We start from the raw sequence: 12,976 nt of genomic DNA, 5'->3' as shown, positions 1-12,976 counted from the left end.
AAGTGTGTGTGAGAGGGTCTGTGGGTGCAGGCAGGTGTGTGCACTTGAGTGCTGACCCATTTACATGTGTGAGAGGGACAAGCAAATTGCCTGTGGGATGTAGGCCTACAACTGGAACCAAGCAGCCAGGCAGAACCACAGGTAAGGAGAGAGGAAGGCAGTTCATTATTAGAGCAGGATCATGAGCATCTTGCCCTGCTCCCTTCTGCCCCGATCGGCCACGATCGGCCAAGACCTCTCTATTAGGGTGGAGGGTGAACATTTCTTGGACCTCAGAAACTGAGGGATGCAGCGCCGATATGTCCTCCAAGGGCCTAGAGGACCTGGTGCCCAATCATGCCTGGTGTTTTTCAGCTTACCCGACCAATCTGGTTGCAAGGCGGATTTTAACAGTACTGCTGAAAAGGGACTCCCAGACAGCCCTGAGGCCATCATTTGCATAGGCCCTCCCCTTCTCTTTCTCTTGCTTCCCACAAAGCAACGCATCGCTGGCAGCAGTATAGATTTGGGGGTTGTGAAGAATAATGACAGGGAGGCTGAAGAAGGGAAAGAAAAGTCCCAGAAGTCCTGCAGGCTTCCTTGCTAAATGCAGCTGGCCATAGAGTGCACCTTCATTACTGCGAGGTAAATACATTAAAAATGTTGAGGAGACACAAATTGAAAAATAGATATTAGGAGGAAAGCACTGGAACCTGCTTTATTATTTCAATTAGTCTTGAAAACATAGAACATTTCTCTCCTGAAAGCTGGTAAAAATATGGAACGCTTCACGAATTTGCGTGTCATCCTTGCGCAGGGGCCATGCTAATCTTCTCTGTATCGTTCCAATTTTAGTATATGTGCCGCCGAAGCGAGCACACTTCATTGATGAACCTACAATGTTTATAAACTCTCTAAATCTACGGTCTCTAGACATAGGGTGGCCTGGCAGAGATGCTCGTATGGCCAGTAAGCATTCAAATCTGAGCCAATGGGCAAAAATGCATGAAGAGTAACAATCCATTATTCTTCACTGCATTTGTGGTCCAAGACTTCACCAATTGGAAGTATGTAGATTATGCCAGGGTTGCAAAGGCTCATGGTTCAGGCTACTGACAAGGAACATTGTGACATCATGCTGCCTGTGGAACAGTGATATTAAAGGTGAGACAGCTGCACAGTAGGTTAGGTGAAGGGCTCTGAGAGGTGAAAGGCAGCATGCATGGGTCCCTGGACAAGGTGAGCCTATGACAAGGTGTCTGAATTTTCGCCTGTATTGTAATATTAAACACTTTATTGTTGTACCCGCCTGCTGATTAAGGAGTCCTCAAGATCAGCTCCACACAGACGTGGAACTGATGATGTTAATGCAGAATATTTAAGAAACTGAGGCTGATCTAAAACATTTCCTTGGACCTAGGACCATTTCCCCTGACTTTTAGGTCCTTCGTCCTCCTAAAGTCCTTTGTATAAGTTAGGAACACCTGACAGAACAGAATTTCAGGAGGTCAGGTGGGTTTACTTGTGTCTTCTGGTTGTGAGCAGTAAACGTGGCTAAAAAGGTTGATGGAATGGTGTTTTAAAACACACACACACACACACACAACTTCTGGTCCTCTTAAGGACAAAAGTATGGGTAATCCTACATGGGGCCAGTGGCGCAATGGATAACGCGTCTGACTACGGATCAGAAGATTGTAGGTTCGACTCCTATCTGGCTCGAAAGGGTCATAGGTCCCTGTTTTATGGTATTCCTGTGGAATTCTTATTTACCTCAGACTTGTTGTAGGTTCAATATTCTCGAGCAGGACTCATCCAGCAGTCGTTCCATGGTAGGGCTGCAGTAATAGGACCACGGCTAGTTAAAAGTTTCCCATTTGCTGCTGGATTCTATGTGAAGGCCGTCATGTGGTGTGCTGCTTTTGTATTTCAACATGGGTCTCTGAGTCTCTAAACTAGGAAAAAATCTTGTTGAGAAAAGTGTGTGTGAGAGGGTCTGTGGGTGCAGGCAGGTGTGTGCACTTGAGTGCTGACCCATTTACATGTGTGAGAGGGACAAGCAAATTGCCTGTGGGATGTAGGCCTACAACTGGAACCAAGCAGCCAGGCAGAACCACAGGTAAGGAGAGAGGAAGGCAGTTCATTATTAGAGCAGGATCATGAGCATCTTGCCCTGCTCCCTTCTGCCCCGATCGGCCACGATCGGCCAAGACCTCTCTATTAGGGTGGAGGGTGAACATTTCTTGGACCTCAGAAACTGAGGGATGCAGCGCCGATATGTCCTCCAAGGGCCTAGAGGACCTGGTGCCCAATCATGCCTGGTGTTTTTCAGCTTACCCGACCAATCTGGTTGCAAGGCGGATTTTAACAGTACTGCTGAAAAGGGACTCCCAGACAGCCCTGAGGCCATCATTTGCATAGGCCCTCCCCTTCTCTTTCTCTTGCTTCCCACAAAGCAACGCATCGCTGGCAGCAGTATAGATTTGGGGGTTGTGAAGAATAATGACAGGGAGGCTGAAGAAGGGAAAGAAAAGTCCCAGAAGTCCTGCAGGCTTCCTTGCTAAATGCAGCTGGCCATAGAGTGCACCTTCATTACTGCGAGGTAAATACATTAAAAATGCTGAGGAGAGACAAATTGAAAAATAGATATTAGGAGGAAAGCACTGGAACCTGCTTTATTATTTCAATTAGTCTTGAAAACATAGAACATTTCTCTCCTGAAAGCTGGTAAAAATATGGAACGCTTCACGAATTTGCGTGTCATCCTTGCGCAGGGGCCATGCTAATCTTCTCTGTATCGTTCCAATTTTAGTATATGTGCCGCCGAAGCGAGCACACTTCATTGATGAACCTACAATGTTTATAAACTCTCTAAATCTACGGTCTCTAGACATAGGGTGGCCTGGCAGAGATGCTCGTATGGCCAGTAAGCATTCAAATCTGAGCCAATGGGCAAAAATGCATGAAGAGTAACAATCCATTATTCTTCACTGCATTTGTGGTCCAAGACTTCACCAATTGGAAGTATGTAGATTATGCCAGGGTTGCAAAGGCTCATGGTTCAGGCTACTGACAAGGAACATTGTGACATCATGCTGCCTGTGGAACAGTGATATTAAAGGTGAGACAGCTGCACAGTAGGTTAGGTGAAGGGCTCTGAGAGGTGAAAGGCAGCATGCTTGGGTCCCTGGACAAGGTGAGCCTATGACAAGGTGTCTGAATTTTCGCCTGTATTGTAATATTAAACACTTTATTGTTGTACCCGCCTGCTGATTAAGGAGTCCTCAAGATCAGCTCCACACAGACGTGGAACTGATGATGTTAATGCAGAATATTTAAGAAACTGAGGCTGATCTAAAACATTTCCTTGGACCTAGGACCATTTCCCCTGACTTTTAGGTCCTTCGTCCTCCTAAAGTCCTTTGTATAAGTTAGGAACACCTGACAGAACAGAATTTCAGGAGGTCAGGTGGGTTTACTTGTGTCTTCTGGTTGTGAGCAGTAAACGTGGCTAAAAAGGTTGATGGAATGGTGTTTTAAAACACACACACACACACACACACACAACTTCTGGTCCTCTTAAGGACAAAAGTATGGGTAATCCTACATGGGGCCAGTGGCGCAATGGATAACGCGTCTGACTATGGATCAGAAGATTGTAGGTTCGACTCCTATCTGGCTCGAAAGGGTCATAGGTCCCTGTTTTATGGTATTCCTGTGGAATTCTTATTTACCTCAGACTTGTTGTAGGTTCAATATTCTCGAGCAGGACTCATCCAGCAGTCGTTCCATGGTAGGGCTGCAGTAATAGGACCACGGCTAGTTAAAAGTTTCCCATTTGCTGCTGGATTCTATGTGAAGGCCGTCATGTGGTGTGCTGCTTTTGTATTTCAACATGGGTCTCTGAGTCTCTAAACTAGGAAAAAATCTTGTTGAGAAAAGTGTGTGTGAGAGGGTCTGTGGGTGCAGGCAGGTGTGTGCACTTGAGTGCTGACCCATTTACATGTGTGAGAGGGACAAGCAAATTGCCTGTGGGATGTAGGCCTACAACTGGAACCAAGCAGCCAGGCAGAACCACAGGTAAGGAGAGAGGAAGGCAGTTCATTATTAGAGCAGGATCATGAGCATCTTGCCCTGCTCCCTTCTGCCCCGATCGGCCACGATCGGCCACGATCTCTCTATTAGGGTGGAGGGTGAACATTTCTTGGACCTCAGAAACTGAGGGATGCAGCGCCGATATGTCCTCCAAGGGCCTAGAGGACCTGGTGCCCAATCATGCCTGGTGTTTTTCAGCTTACCCGACCAATCTGGTTGCAAGGCGGATTTTAACAGTACTGCTGAAAAGGGACTCCCAGACAGCCCTGAGGCCATCATTTGCATAGGCCCTCCCCTTCTCTTTCTCTTGCTTCCCACAAAGCAATGCATCGCTGGCAGCAGTATAGATTTGGGGGTTGTGAAGAATAATGACAGGGAGGCTGAAGAAGGGAAAGAAAAGTCCCAGAAGTCCTGCAGGCTTCCTTGCTAAATGCAGCTGGCCATAGAGTGCACCTTCATTACTGCGAGGTAAATACATTAAAAATGCTGAGGAGAGACAAATTGAAAAATAGATATTAGGAGGAAAGCACTGGAACCTGCTTTATTATTTCAATTAGTCTTGAAAACATAGAACATTTCTCTCCTGAAAGCTGGTAAAAATATGGAACGCTTCACGAATTTGCGTGTCATCCTTGCGCAGGGGCCATGCTAATCTTCTCTGTATCGTTCCAATTTTAGTATATGTGCCGCCGAAGCGAGCACACTTCATTGATGAACCTACAATGTTTATAAACTCTCTAAATCTACGGTCTCTAGACATAGGGTGGCCTGGCAGAGATGCTCGTATGGCCAGTAAGCATTCAAATCTGAGCCAATGGGCAAAAATGCATGAAGAGTAACAATCCATTATTCTTCACTGCATTTGTGGTCCAAGACTTCACCAATTGGAAGTATGTAGATTATGCCAGGGTTGCAAAGGCTCATGGTTCAGGCTACTGACAAGGAACATTGTGACATCATGCTGCCTGTGGAACAGTGATATTAAAGGTGAGACAGCTGCACAGTAGGTTAGGTGAAGGGCTCTGAGAGGTGAAAGGCAGCATGCTTGGGTCCCTGGACAAGGTGAGCCTATGACAAGGTGTCTGAATTTTCGCCTGTATTGTAATATTAAACACTTTATTGTTGTACCCGCCTGCTGATTAAGGAGTCCTCAAGATCAGCTCCACACAGACGTGGAACTGATGATGTTAATGCAGAATATTTAAGAAACTGAGGCTGATCTAAAACATTTCCTTGGACCTAGGACCATTTCCCCTGACTTTTAGGTCCTTCGTCCTCCTAAAGTCCTTTGTATAAGTTAGGAACACCTGACAGAACAGAATTTCAGGAGGTCAGGTGGGTTTACTTGTGTCTTCTGGTTGTGAGCAGTAAACGTGGCTAAAAAGGTTGATGGAATGGTGTTTTAAAACACACACACACACACACACACACAACTTCTGGTCCTCTTAAGGACAAAAGTATGGGTAATCCTACATGGGGCCAGTGGCGCAATGGATAACGCGTCTGACTATGGATCAGAAGATTGTAGGTTCGACTCCTATCTGGCTCGAAAGGGTCATAGGTCCCTGTTTTATGGTATTCCTGTGGAATTCTTATTTACCTCAGACTTGTTGTAGGTTCAATATTCTCGAGCAGGACTCATCCAGCAGTCGTTCCATGGTAGGGCTGCAGTAATAGGACCACGGCTAGTTAAAAGTTTCCCATTTGCTGCTGGATTCTATGTGAAGGCCGTCATGTGGTGTGCTGCTTTTGTATTTCAACATGGGTCTCTGAGTCTCTAAACTAGGAAAAAATCTTGTTGAGAAAAGTGTGTGTGAGAGGGTCTGTGGGTGCAGGCAGGTGTGTGCACTTGAGTGCTGACCCATTTACATGTGTGAGAGGGACAAGCAAATTGCCTGTGGGATGTAGGCCTACAACTGGAACCAAGCAGCCAGGCAGAACCACAGGTAAGGAGAGAGGAAGGCAGTTCATTATTAGAGCAGGATCATGAGCATCTTGCCCTGCTCCCTTCTGCCCCGATCGGCCACGATCGGCCACGATCTCTCTATTAGGGTGGAGGGTGAACATTTCTTGGACCTCAGAAACTGAGGGATGCAGCGCCGATATGTCCTCCAAGGGCCTAGAGGACCTGGTGCCCAATCATGCCTGGTGTTTTTCAGCTTACCCGACCAATCTGGTTGCAAGGCGGATTTTAACAGTACTGCTGAAAAGGGACTCCCAGACAGCCCTGAGGCCATCATTTGCATAGGCCCTCCCCTTCTCTTTCTCTTGCTTCCCACAAAGCAATGCATCGCTGGCAGCAGTATAGATTTGGGGGTTGTGAAGAATAATGACAGGGAGGCTGAAGAAGGGAAAGAAAAGTCCCAGAAGTCCTGCAGGCTTCCTTGCTAAATGCAGCTGGCCATAGAGTGCACCTTCATTACTGCGAGGTAAATACATTAAAAATGCTGAGGAGAGACAAATTGAAAAATAGATATTAGGAGGAAAGCACTGGAACCTGCTTTATTATTTCAATTAGTCTTGAAAACATAGAACATTTCTCTCCTGAAAGCTGGTAAAAATATGGAACGCTTCACGAATTTGCGTGTCATCCTTGCGCAGGGGCCATGCTAATCTTCTCTGTATCGTTCCAATTTTAGTATATGTGCCGCCGAAGCGAGCACACTTCATTGATGAACCTACAATGTTTATAAACTCTCTAAATCTACGGTCTCTAGACATAGGGTGGCCTGGCAGAGATGCTCGTATGGCCAGTAAGCATTCAAATCTGAGCCAATGGGCAAAAATGCATGAAGAGTAACAATCCATTATTCTTCACTGCATTTGTGGTCCAAGACTTCACCAATTGGAAGTATGTAGATTATGCCAGGGTTGCAAAGGCTCATGGTTCAGGCTACTGACAAGGAACATTGTGACATCATGCTGCCTGTGGAACAGTGATATTAAAGGTGAGACAGCTGCACAGTAGGTTAGGTGAAGGGCTCTGAGAGGTGAAAGGCAGCATGCTTGGGTCCCTGGACAAGGTGAGCCTATGACAAGGTGTCTGAATTTTCGCCTGTATTGTAATATTAAACACTTTATTGTTGTACCCGCCTGCTGATTAAGGAGTCCTCAAGATCAGCTCCACACAGACGTGGAACTGATGATGTTAATGCAGAATATTTAAGAAACTGAGGCTGATCTAAAACATTTCCTTGGACCTAGGACCATTTCCCCTGACTTTTAGGTCCTTCGTCCTCCTAAAGTCCTTTGTATAAGTTAGGAACACCTGACAGAACAGAATTTCAGGAGGTCAGGTGGGTTTACTTGTGTCTTCTGGTTGTGAGCAGTAAACGTGGCTAAAAAGGTTGATGGAATGGTGTTTTAAAACACACACACACACACACACACACAACTTCTGGTCCTCTTAAGGACAAAAGTATGGGTAATCCTACATGGGGCCAGTGGCGCAATGGATAACGCGACTGACTACGGATCAGAAGATTGTAGGTTCGACTCCTATCTGGCTCGAAAGGGTCATAGGTCCCTGTTTTATGGTATTCCTGTGGAATTCTTATTTACCTCAGACTTGTTGTAGGTTCAATATTCTCGAGCAGGACTCATCCAGCAGTCGTTCCATGGTAGGGCTGCAGTAATAGGACCACGGCTAGTTAAAAGTTTCCCATTTGCTGCTGGATTCTATGTGAAGGCCGTCATGTGGTGTGCTGCTTTTGTATTTCAACATGGGTCTCTGAGTCTCTAAACTAGGAAAAAATCTTGTTGAGAAAAGTGTGTGTGAGAGGGTCTGTGGGTGCAGGCAGGTGTGTGCACTTGAGTGCTGACCCATTTACATGTGTGAGAGGGACAAGCAAATTGCCTGTGGGATGTAGGCCTACAACTGGAACCAAGCAGCCAGGCAGAACCACAGGTAAGGAGAGAGGAAGGCAGTTCATTATTAGAGCAGGATCATGAGCATCTTGCCCTGCTCCCTTCTGCCCCGATCGGCCACGATCGGCCAAGACCTCTCTATTAGGGTGGAGGGTGAACATTTCTTGGACCTCAGAAACTGAGGGATGCAGCGCCGATATGTCCTCCAAGGGCCTAGAGGACCTGGTGCCCAATCATGCCTGGTGTTTTTCAGCTTACCCGACCAATCTGGTTGCAAGGCGGATTTTAACAGTACTGCTGAAAAGGGACTCCCAGACAGCCCTGAGGCCATCATTTGCATAGGCCCTCCCCTTCTCTTTCTCTTGCTTCCCACAAAGCAACGCATCGCTGGCAGCAGTATAGATTTGGGGGTTGTGAAGAATAATGACAGGGAGGCTGAAGAAGGGAAAGAAAAGTCCCAGAAGTCCTGCAGGCTTCCTTGCTAAATGCAGCTGGCCATAGAGTGCACCTTCATTACTGCGAGGTAAATACATTAAAAATGTTGAGGAGAGACAAATTGAAAAATAGATATTAGGAGGAAAGCACTGGAACCTGCTTTATTATTTCAATTAGTCTTGAAAACATAGAACATTTCTCTCCTGAAAGCTGGTAAAAATATGGAACGCTTCACGAATTTGCGTGTCATCCTTGCGCAGGGGCCATGCTAATCTTCTCTGTATCGTTCCAATTTTAGTATATGTGCCGCCGAAGCGAGCACACTTCATTGATGAACCTACAATGTTTATAAACTCTCTAAATCTACGGTCTCTAGACATAGGGTGGCCTGGCAGAGATGCTCGTATGGCCAGTAAGCATTCAAATCTGAGCCAATGGGCAAAAATGCATGAAGAGTAACAATCCATTATTCTTCACTGCATTTGTGGTCCAAGACTTCACCAATTGGAAGTATGTAGATTATGCCAGGGTTGCAAAGGCTCATGGTTCAGGCTACTGACAAGGAACATTGTGACATCATGCTGCCTGTGGAACAGTGATATTAAAGGTGAGACAGCTGCACAGTAGGTTAGGTGAAGGGCTCTGAGAGGTGAAAGGCAGCATGCATGGGTCCCTGGACAAGGTGAGCCTATGACAAGGTGTCTGAATTTTCGCCTGTATTGTAATATTAAACACTTTATTGTTGTACCCGCCTGCTGATTAAGGAGTCCTCAAGATCAGCTCCACACAGACGTGGAACTGATGATGTTAATGCAGAATATTTAAGAAACTGAGGCTGATCTAAAACATTTCCTTGGACCTAGGACCATTTCCCCTGACTTTTAGGTCCTTCGTCCTCCTAAAGTCCTTTGTATAAGTTAGGAACACCTGACAGAACAGAATTTCAGGAGGTCAGGTGGGTTTACTTGTGTCTTCTGGTTGTGAGCAGTAAACGTGGCTAAAAAGGTTGATGGAATGGTGTTTTAAAACACACACACACACACACACAACTTCTGGTCCTCTTAAGGACAAAAGTATGGGTAATCCTACATGGGGCCAGTGGCGCAATGGATAACGCGTCTGACTACGGATCAGAAGATTGTAGGTTCGACTCCTATCTGGCTCGAAAGGGTCATAGGTCCCTGTTTTATGGTATTCCTGTGGAATTCTTATTTACCTCAGACTTGTTGTAGGTTCAATATTCTCGAGCAGGACTCATCCAGCAGTCGTTCCATGGTAGGGCTGCAGTAATAGGACCACGGCTAGTTAAAAGTTTCCCATTTGCTGCTGGATTCTATGTGAAGGCCGTCATGTGGTGTGCTGCTTTTGTATTTCAACATGGGTCTCTGAGTCTCTAAACTAGGAAAAAATCTTGTTGAGAAAAGTGTGTGTGAGAGGGTCTGTGGGTGCAGGCAGGTGTGTGCACTTGAGTGCTGACCCATTTACATGTGTGAGAGGGACAAGCAAATTGCCTGTGGGATGTAGGCCTACAACTGGAACCAAGCAGCCAGGCAGAACCACAGGTAAGGAGAGAGGAAGGCAGTTCATTATTAGAGCAGGATCATGAGCATCTTGCCCTGCTCCCTTCTGCCCCGATCGGCCACGATCGGCCAAGACCTCTCTATTAGGGTGGAGGGTGAACATTTCTTGGACCTCAGAAACTGAGGGATGCAGCGCCGATATGTCCTCCAAGGGCCTAGAGGACCTGGTGCCCAATCATGCCTGGTGTTTTTCAGCTTACCCGACCAATCTGGTTGCAAGGCGGATTTTAACAGTACTGCTGAAAAGGGACTCCCAGACAGCCCTGAGGCCATCATTTGCATAGGCCCTCCCCTTCTCTTTCTCTTGCTTCCCACAAAGCAACGCATCGCTGGCAGCAGTATAGATTTGGGGGTTGTGAAGAATAATGACAGGGAGGCTGAAGAAGGGAAAGAAAAGTCCCAGAAGTCCTGCAGGCTTCCTTGCTAAATGCAGCTGGCCATAGAGTGCACCTTCATTACTGCGAGGTAAATACATTAAAAATGCTGAGGAGAGACAAATTGAAAAATAGATATTAGGAGGAAAGCACTGGAACCTGCTTTATTATTTCAATTAGTCTTGAAAACATAGAACATTTCTCTCCTGAAAGCTGGTAAAAATATGGAACGCTTCACGAATTTGCGTGTCATCCTTGCGCAGGGGCCATGCTAATCTTCTCTGTATCGTTCCAATTTTAGTATATGTGCCGCCGAAGCGAGCACACTTCATTGATGAACCTACAATGTTTATAAACTCTCTAAATCTACGGTCTCTAGACATAGGGTGGCCTGGCAGAGATGCTCGTATGGCCAGTAAGCATTCAAATCTGAGCCAATGGGCAAAAATGCATGAAGAGTAACAATCCATTATTCTTCACTGCATTTGTGGTCCAAGACTTCACCAATTGGAAGTATGTAGATTATGCCAGGGTTGCAAAGGCTCATGGTTCAGGCTACTGACAAGGAACATTGTGACATCATGCTGCCTGTGGAACAGTGATATTAAAGGTGAGACAGCTGCACAGTAGGTTAGGTGAAGGGCTCTGAGAGGTGAAAGGCAGCATGCTTGGGTCCCTGGACAAGGTGAGCCTATGACAAGGTGTCTGAATTTTCGCCTGTATTGTAATATTAAACACTTTATTGTTGTACCCGCCTGCTGATTAAGGAGTCCTCAAGATCAGCTCCACACAGACGTGGAACTGATGATGTGAATGCAGAATATTTAAGAAACTGAGGCTGATCTAAAACATTTCCTTGGACCTAGGACCATTTCCCCTGACTTTTAGGTCCTTCGTCCTCCTAAAGTCCTTTGTATAAGTTAGGAACACCTGACAGAACAGAATTTCAGGAGGTCAGGTGGGTTTACTTGTGTCTTCTGGTTGTGAGCAGTAAACGTGGCTAAAAAGGTTGATGGAATGGTGTTTTAAAACACACACACACACACACACACACAACTTCTGGTCCTCTTAAGGACAAAAGTATGGGTAATCCTACATGGGGCCAGTGGCGCAATGGATAACGCGTCTGACTACGGATCAGAAGATTGTAGGTTCGACTCCTATCTGGCTCGAAAGGGTCATAGGTCCCTGTTTTATGGTATTCCTGTGGAATTCTTATTTACCTCAGACTTGTTGTAGGTTCAATATTCTCGAGCAGGACTCATCCAGCAGTCGTTCCATGGTAGGGCTGCAGTAATAGGACCACGGCTAGTTAAAAGTTTCCCATTTGCTGCTGGATTCTATGTGAAGGCCGTCATGTGGTGTGCTGCTTTTGTATTTCAACATGGGTCTCTGAGTCTCTAAACTAGGAAAAAATCTTGTTGAGAAAAGTGTGTGTGAGAGGGTCTGTGGGTGCAGGCAGGTGTGTGCACTTGAGTGCTGACTCATTTACATGTGTGAGAGGGACAAGCAAATTGCCTGTGGGATGTAGGCCTACAACTGGAACCAAGCAGCCAGGCAGAACCACAGGTAAGGAGAGAGGAAGGCAGTTCATTATTAGAGCAGGATCATGAGCATCTTGCCCTGCTCCCTTCTGCCCCGATCGGCCCCGATCGGCCAAGACCTCTCTATTAGGGTGGAGGGTGAACATTTCTTGGACCTCAGAAACTGAGGGATGCAGCGCCGATATGTCCTCCAAGGGCCTAGAGGACCTGGTGCCCAATCATGCCTGGTGTTTTTCAGCTTACCCGACCAATCTGGTTGCAAGGCGGATTTTAACAGTACTGCTGAAAAGGGACTCCCAGACAGCCCTGAGGCCATCATTTGCATAGGCCCTCCCCTTCTCTTTCTCTTGCTTCCCACAAAGCAACGCATCGCTGGCAGCAGTATAGATTTGGGGGTTGTGAAGAATAATGACAGGGAGGCTGAAGAAGGGAAAGAAAAGTCCCAGAAGTCCTGCAGGCTTCCTTGCTAAATGCAGCTGGCCATAGAGTGCACCTTCATTACTGCGAGGTAAATACATTAAAAATGTTGAGGAGAGACAAATTGAAAAATAGATATTAGGAGGAAAGCACTGGAACCTGCTTTATTATTTCAATTAGTCTTGAAAACATAGAACATTTCTCTCCTGAAAGCTGGTAAAAATATGGAACGCTTCACGAATTTGCGTGTCATCCTTGCGCAGGGGCCATGCTAATCTTCTCTGTATCGTTCCAATTTTAGTATATGTGCCGCCGAAGCGAGCACACTTCATTGATGAACCTACAATGTTTATAAACTCTCTAAATCTACGGTCTCTAGACATAGGGTGGCCTGGCAGAGATGCTCGTATGGCCAGTAAGCATTCAAATCTGAGCCAATGGGCAAAAATGCATGAAGAGTAACAATCCATTATTCTTCACTGCATTTGTGGTCCAAGACTTCACCAATTGGAAGTATGTAGATTATGCCAGGGTTGCAAAGGCTCATGGTTCAGGCTACTGACAAGGAACATTGTGACATCATGCTGCCTGTGGAACAGTGATATTAAAGGTGAGACAGCTGCACAGTAGGTTAGGTGAAGGGCTCTGAGAGGTGAAAGGCAGCATGCTTGGGTCCCTGGACAAG

At 46.2% G+C, this 12,976-nt stretch overlaps 12 non-coding genes across 12 annotated transcripts; 5 read left to right on the top strand and 7 right to left on the bottom strand.

Moving 5' to 3' along the window:
- Nucleotides 1-751: 751 nt before the first annotated feature.
- On the bottom strand, nucleotides 752-858 carry LOC146818840 (U6 spliceosomal RNA). The gene has a single exon (XR_014963764.1). It is a non-coding gene; the product is annotated as a U6 spliceosomal RNA (small nuclear RNA).
- A 770-nt stretch (nucleotides 859-1,628) lies between these two features.
- TRNAR-ACG (transfer RNA arginine (anticodon ACG)) lies at nucleotides 1,629-1,701 on the top strand. Its single transcript has one exon. It is a non-coding gene; the product is annotated as a tRNA-Arg (tRNA).
- Nucleotides 1,702-2,708: 1,007 nt separating this feature from the next.
- LOC146818838 (U6 spliceosomal RNA) lies at nucleotides 2,709-2,815 on the bottom strand. Its single transcript, XR_014963763.1, has one exon. It is a non-coding gene; the product is annotated as a U6 spliceosomal RNA (small nuclear RNA).
- Nucleotides 2,816-3,589: 774 nt separating this feature from the next.
- TRNAH-AUG (transfer RNA histidin (anticodon AUG)) lies at nucleotides 3,590-3,662 on the top strand. The gene has a single exon. It is a non-coding gene; the product is annotated as a tRNA-His (tRNA).
- A 1,007-nt stretch (nucleotides 3,663-4,669) lies between these two features.
- Nucleotides 4,670-4,776, bottom strand: LOC146818836 (U6 spliceosomal RNA). Its single transcript, XR_014963762.1, has one exon. It is a non-coding gene; the product is annotated as a U6 spliceosomal RNA (small nuclear RNA).
- Nucleotides 4,777-5,550: 774 nt separating this feature from the next.
- On the top strand, nucleotides 5,551-5,623 carry TRNAH-AUG (transfer RNA histidin (anticodon AUG)). Its single transcript has one exon. It is a non-coding gene; the product is annotated as a tRNA-His (tRNA).
- A 1,007-nt stretch (nucleotides 5,624-6,630) lies between these two features.
- On the bottom strand, nucleotides 6,631-6,737 carry LOC146818834 (U6 spliceosomal RNA). Its single transcript, XR_014963760.1, has one exon. It is a non-coding gene; the product is annotated as a U6 spliceosomal RNA (small nuclear RNA).
- Nucleotides 6,738-8,591: 1,854 nt separating this feature from the next.
- LOC146818833 (U6 spliceosomal RNA) lies at nucleotides 8,592-8,698 on the bottom strand. The gene has a single exon (XR_014963759.1). It is a non-coding gene; the product is annotated as a U6 spliceosomal RNA (small nuclear RNA).
- A 770-nt stretch (nucleotides 8,699-9,468) lies between these two features.
- Nucleotides 9,469-9,541, top strand: TRNAR-ACG (transfer RNA arginine (anticodon ACG)). The gene has a single exon. It is a non-coding gene; the product is annotated as a tRNA-Arg (tRNA).
- Nucleotides 9,542-10,548: 1,007 nt separating this feature from the next.
- On the bottom strand, nucleotides 10,549-10,655 carry LOC146818831 (U6 spliceosomal RNA). The gene has a single exon (XR_014963758.1). It is a non-coding gene; the product is annotated as a U6 spliceosomal RNA (small nuclear RNA).
- A 774-nt stretch (nucleotides 10,656-11,429) lies between these two features.
- On the top strand, nucleotides 11,430-11,502 carry TRNAR-ACG (transfer RNA arginine (anticodon ACG)). Its single transcript has one exon. It is a non-coding gene; the product is annotated as a tRNA-Arg (tRNA).
- Nucleotides 11,503-12,509: 1,007 nt separating this feature from the next.
- Nucleotides 12,510-12,616, bottom strand: LOC146818829 (U6 spliceosomal RNA). The gene has a single exon (XR_014963757.1). It is a non-coding gene; the product is annotated as a U6 spliceosomal RNA (small nuclear RNA).
- Nucleotides 12,617-12,976: the final 360 nt, after the last annotated feature.

Source organism: Triturus cristatus, chromosome 6 (genome assembly GCF_964204655.1).
Source record: "Triturus cristatus chromosome 6, aTriCri1.1, whole genome shotgun sequence".
Lineage (NCBI taxonomy): Eukaryota > Metazoa > Chordata > Amphibia > Caudata > Salamandridae > Triturus > Triturus cristatus.
Note: the sequence above shows the minus strand (reverse complement) of the source record. Positions and strands in the feature narration are given on the sequence as shown.